Here is a 6,227-nt window from a genome sequence, read left to right as displayed (position 1 = left end):
GTTGCGGAAAATGGAAAGCAATATGCAAAAGATGGTCTGGTCCCCCTGAGGCCTCAAGACCACAATCAGTGGAAGAGACAGAGAGTAAAATATGATCCCACAATGATTCCAGAAGAATCCTGGGCTTGACTCAGACAACCTCAGCAATAATGCTTGATTCAATTTCAAGGCATGAAAGGAACATCTCTGGAATCATGAAAACAATAAAAGAAGAAAGAGAGTAAATAGGTAACAAATTAGGGTTAGGGTAAATTTTACACAGCTAAAAAGGGGGCGCCCACATAATTGAGTTAGGAAAATGAAAGTTAAACTCATGTATCATAATTGGCGGATCTAAAAAAAATAATAATACTCTAATTCACGGAATTTTGTGGTTGCGAAATGATTCCAGTCACTATCCTCTCCCAGTAGTCCCATAATTTTCTACTTTTCCAATAAATCACTGATATATTTATTGTCCAACACATAATTCACGAATTCGAGTGAAAACCACTCGCCATCATTATACCCAAGCTCTCAATTCTTCCAGTAAAAATATGCCAATTTTACCTGTTTGAAATTTGAATGGGAATTTCAATACATACAGACTACAGTAGAAAGAGAAGGTGAATTATATATATGATCTCCAAGTCCAAGAGAAAAAGCGAAGTTTGTTGTGTACTATAGTAATCATTATATCTCCTACATTGTTAACAAAGAACGTGACCCAAATCAATATGCAATGGAGCCATATTCTAGACAACTCAAAAACACCTTTTCTCCTTTTTAAGTTTGGTGAGCAGTCAGTATTACTAATCCTTACCTACAGCACCAAACCAAGAATTAGGGTTTTTTTTAGATAGAGGATGAGGGGTTGAGATTCCTCGACCTATAGCCTATAATACAATTGTTTTTTATTTCGACATCAACTTTAAAACTCATTCTAAACCACAAAACCAAACAATAATCTTGACCATGTGAGTTAAGATGTGAGAAAATTGATAAATACAGTGGAGAAGTTTGAAAGTTGATGTGCAGAAGCACAACCAAAGCAAGCAAGATAAATTAGAGTTGGTGTAGAATTATGTATATCCTCAATAATTAAGCTACCAACATTAATTATATAAGATGTACAAAGTTACAAAATAAGATGAGAGTAGCAAGCTAATATTGGAGGGGATTGATGGGAATGATTGAGTAGCTAAAGAGAAGGACAAGCTCGATCAGCTTTACACCTATAGTTGTGGAATGGGATAAGCGCCTCCTCCCATATGTGGTGTTGCTGTTGCTATCTCTCTCTCTCTCTCTCCAACACTGTACAATTTCATCTTGGAGTCTTTAATGAGTAATCATCACCATCTTTAGGTGATTAGAAGCTTTTACTTGACAGATGCCGTGATACCTGCACAAATGGAGCATCCTTTTCGTTAGTCTTGCATGTGCACATACCTTTTTCCATTTCCATGAAAATATCCAAGCAACACTCTCCAACCATTTTGTTGCATTAGACACAAACAATGAGAAATTGATGCAAACCCCATGAATCTATACTGCTCCTGCCTTGCTAACTGCTTACAAAATTCGTTGCAACGTCTATTTCATCACACCCTTCACTTTGCTCAAACAACGCAACACATATTTACAACTATACCATCTTTAATTCTACTGAGTGTTAACAAGCATGTAACTTTAATCTTTCAATTAAGAGGAGAAGAGCAAACACCTCTTACTCTTTCTCTTACACCTCCAGAGTTTGCTGTTGTTACAAGATCAGAGACACCACCAAAATTGTGTTTCTCGACTTTTCTACCTTCAACGCGTCTGCTCTGAGATATATCAAAGAATATTATTGAGAACAAACATGTTTAGCTAGCTGAGGCTGTTTAGGAAATCAATTGACGTCTCAAACAGATTAAGTACGTATATTAAGTAAAGAGGAAAGATATGAGTGGCCATTGGAAGTAAACAACAAGCATATATAAGTTCTCTCACCATGAATTAGAAGATCAAAAGATGAGTAATGACAACATATCATTTAAAAAAACTTATGCAGCACACTATAGATGAAACAAAATCATAGTAGTATTTTACAAAATAACCAACATAACTATAATTGTGATCACAGACATCACTACTTGTAAGCATAGGGCTGAACTGAAGCTATATGAGATTCACTATTCATATGGTATAACGGAAATTCCTGAGTGCTTGCCTTGAGTGGTTAAGTAAGAGCACGGTAGACTAGCTTTCTGTAAAAGCAATATCGATTTCAAATAAAAACAACAGATCCGGAATTGGAATAGGGAATTAGATCAAAACCAGAAGAAGCAAATTGTTTATCTTTGTTTAATAGCAACATAAATAACTTGATTGCAACCTTGACAAATAATCATCACTGCACCATAGGCTTAAAGGTGAATTTTAAGAGGTTCCTATCTCATCAAATATCAAAAGATAAAAAGTCAGGAGCAACTAAATATGCTACAAAAGTTTGAGGTTTCCCACTCTCATTCTGATTAAAAAACAGAAGCATAACCAAGAATGCGCTTCCTCTCTACACACCAAATAGAACAAAGAGATGGTCCATTTAGCAATTTCTTGCAATAATGTACTATCTATCTATCCTTCCTTCACTAAAATGATTGAGAAAGTGAAAAAAATAAATAAAAAAATTAACAAATCCTACACCAACAATTCTAGGGAGTTAATCAAAAAAACATTATATTGATGACGTATGTGCAAGAACCTCATTAAGCATTTCATCCTCACCATTCGCGCTTCTAAGAAGCTCTGCATCATTCTCCTCTACACTGGAGAAGTCCTGTCTCTCAAGCTTCGCATGAGCTGCAACGAAAACGAGCTTCTGTACCTTGTCGAACCCTAATCTTGAGGCTCCTTGGCCTCGAAACAATCTTGTGAATGACCAATCACATTTGGTCCCGCATGAGGTTGCCTGAAGGAAAAGAAGCCTTACTGCAACTTTACTAAGTGATTTGAAATCTTTCAGGCAAGTTTCCCACACAAGCCTACTGCTCTGTGGATTAGCAATCTTCATCTTCCCGGTGACGGGATCCTGCTGCTTCAGCTGAACTGCTTGAGCATACAGTGGGTCTAACCCTTCTGATCTCCACTTCATAAGCTCCATTAACGCGATATGAGCCTCCTCCCCTGCAACGAGGCGGGTAACGAACTTGTCAACGTCCTTCTCTTGCTCGTGTGTCAAGCACTTGAAAGGGGGGAGGTACTTCCCACTGGCATCCCTAACCAAATACTGCGGATCAAGAATGAAGGCGGCTGACCATGCCGGGTGATAGTTTTTCTTAAACCGCCTCTCGACTATCCTCTCAACGGGCCCCTCTGCAACACTGTATTTGGTGCACCACTCCTTGATTTTAGACCTCAACTCCTCCCAAAGGGGAAGGCATTGCCCAACTAAAGGCCTATCTGCCTCAATCTCTTCAGCCATCGACATTATCAACTTTATCAATGAATGAGCAGCCTCTACATTATTCCAAAACCCAACATCTTGAACAACATCAGCCACTTCTGCAGCACCAAGATCCTCTAAGCAAACGACTTTAAATGTATCATCCAACACAACTAAATGCAGAATTTGTGAGCAGGTTAGTATATCTTCCAACATGGCAATAAAAGGACCCGAATTCTTAGAAATGTCACATTTAGGAGTAGGGACTGTAATAAAGGAAGGAACTTCAACCCCTTGCAACCTAAACTTGAGGAAAGAATTCCTAACCTGCGGTTGAGAGTTAAACAAATTTGCGATTTTCAGACACTTTTCAGTTACACTCCCAAATAGTGGAAGCTCCCGATTGAAGTCCTTGATCAAACTACAGAATCCCTGAATCTGACAAGATAAATTAACCATCCAATTGTTCTGGAGTTCTAAGCTTTTCAATGCTTTTCCTTTATACCTATCTGCAACGATGCCTACACATCTCTGTGCATTGTCACCACAAATTTCTCCAACGGTCTCCCACAAGACCTCCTCGGCGTGCTGCGATGGCACTGCTCCAGCATCAGAGTATTCCGCCTTATGGAACACTCTGGTGCCATTGGGAAGGTTAACCATAAATTTGACGAGACGCTTGTTCCCTTCAATGCAAAGTTTGCTCTTCCATCCATCAGAAGCAACCTGAAAGAAAGCTGCATCGCGGATTCTTGCTTCCGACGCCCTTCTAGTTTCCTCGAACTTGGCATCGAGCCTCGAGCATAGAAGCTCCCGTTTTGACACCTCAGGCAAGCCGACTTGCTTGAGAAAAGCCGCGAACTTGGAATGTTCAAGACTCGAAAACGCCACCGACCCACACACCTCGAAGAACCAATCAGCTAAGAGATCAAAGGCTGCATCGACTTGCTCTTTGCTCAATGCATAAGTGGGCGAGGCCTTGGGGCTCTTGAGCTTCTTCACACTCTCCTCCAGCATTGCCAATGGCCTCAAGTCATCTCTACCACCAGACAAAATCGGCGGCTTAGGACTCAGGCCTTGCAATTGCGCACTTTGGTGAGGCATAAAGCTCATTCCAGAGGCGAATCGAGAGGAATCAAACATGTTTATCGGAGACACGTCCAAGGAAGTGCCGGCGGCCGGGCGAGACTCTGAGCTCCGCTTGCGATGCGACTGCGACTGCGACGAGGGCGAGGCGAGAGGGGGGTAACTGCGTGATAGGCTTGAGCATCATGCTGAAATTGGGGCAAGCTCCTCTCTTGAGATGCTCCGAAGCAGTTCTTGATGGGTTTGACGCCGAGAATGCAGCATCGCAAAGAGTGCACTTGAGCTTCACTGATTTTGGGTGGTTGGTGTCGGGATTTCTGATCAAGATAGGATCGAAATGAGCCCAGTACCATGCTCCTTTCCCTTTCACCGCCTTCGTACGGAGCGCCAGTAGCCTCTCATACCGCTTGTTCACCGCCACATCATCAGCCGCCTCCACTGGAGATGAGTTTGCATTAGACATTGACAAGGGCTTTCTGGCTCGTCTCCTCCTCCTAAAAATCGGAGCTTTTTACCTTCTCTTTTGTGGTTTATGACCCTTGTTTCGCCATTTCGAGCTGACTAACTTTCAAGTGATGAAGGATGAGTTCTTTTAAGAGGTGGGAATTTGGTTCCGCCGCATTTTCTCACCGGCGGCGGTGGAAGGAAAAAAAATGGCAGTATAGAATTTTGAGGCTACAAAATTGGAGCAAAGGTGTGGGACAAATTGTCAGCTCGGAAAACAGAAATTAAAATTTGGGTTTGGGTGACATATATATAGAGAGAGAGTGAGTGAGGTGTTCTTGACTTGTTTGTAATTGTATTTGTCTGTCTGTGTGGAGAAAGTGGTGGAGAAGAAGAAAAATCGAAATGGGGATTTTATTTTATAATAAATTATTCTGGTTCGCTGACGAAATTATAGTACTTTTTCCTTGTACCACGTGCTAGTTAAGGCGCGTGTGGGGAATCAACGGATGAAAAGTTGCAGATTCGTCAATATGTGGGGCCACTTGAAATGAGCCAATCAAATTGACTATTTGGTCAACACGAGAACAAGGCGGTTACGTGGAAGGCATTTAATTTAGGGAGTGTTTGGGACAAGGGTCTTCAAATAAGGGAAATTGGAATTAAGAAGGAAATATTTAAAATAGTAGTAATAGATGGTTACTTACTTTCAAACTGTAGCTTCTTCAATTCTTTATTCCTCAAAAATTGAGGAGGCGTGAAATTGAAATTCAGCAAATTCTCACTACCCACCAAATCCACCATCAATCATTCCGTTTAAATTGACAAGCAGGAAAAAATTGTACATACACGGCCTTAACTAATGATGTACAATTATTTCTTTACCTCCAAAAACATGTACTACTATTTAAGGATTAATTGCCACTAAATCCATATACTTTTCCAATTTTCGATTTTTTTCCATGACAAAAAAATTTGATTTAAAATCCTTGAATTGGAAAATCGATAGAAATTTCCTCCGCGCCCAATTTTCGGCCATCTGCGAAATGAGTCAGATCCTATGTGGCGCAATTGAATTATAAAATCAGTCAATCCAAATCAATGTCATCTTCCAGATTCTGTGCAATATTTCTTCAAAATCATACCCACTAAAGCCATGAAAATCGTCCTCTTCATTCTCTTCTTCAACGTGACAGCTCTCCTTAGCTTATTCAACGACGCATTTGCAAATGCTATGTGCAGGGAGAGCGACAGAAGCGCCCTCTCAGCGTTCAAGAACAATCTAGAAGAC

General features: G+C 40.5%; 1 pseudogene; it reads right to left on the bottom strand.

Annotated features, from left to right (window-relative positions):
- Positions 1 to 2,458: 2,458 nt before the first annotated feature.
- Positions 2,459 to 5,333, bottom strand: LOC130993554 (uncharacterized; annotated as a pseudogene).
- Positions 5,334 to 6,227: the final 894 nt, after the last annotated feature.

The sequence above is a fragment of the Salvia miltiorrhiza genome, chromosome 7, assembly GCF_028751815.1.
Source record: "Salvia miltiorrhiza cultivar Shanhuang (shh) chromosome 7, IMPLAD_Smil_shh, whole genome shotgun sequence".
Classification (NCBI taxonomy): domain Eukaryota; kingdom Viridiplantae; phylum Streptophyta; class Magnoliopsida; order Lamiales; family Lamiaceae; genus Salvia; species Salvia miltiorrhiza.
Note: the sequence above shows the minus strand (reverse complement) of the source record. Positions and strands in the feature narration are given on the sequence as shown.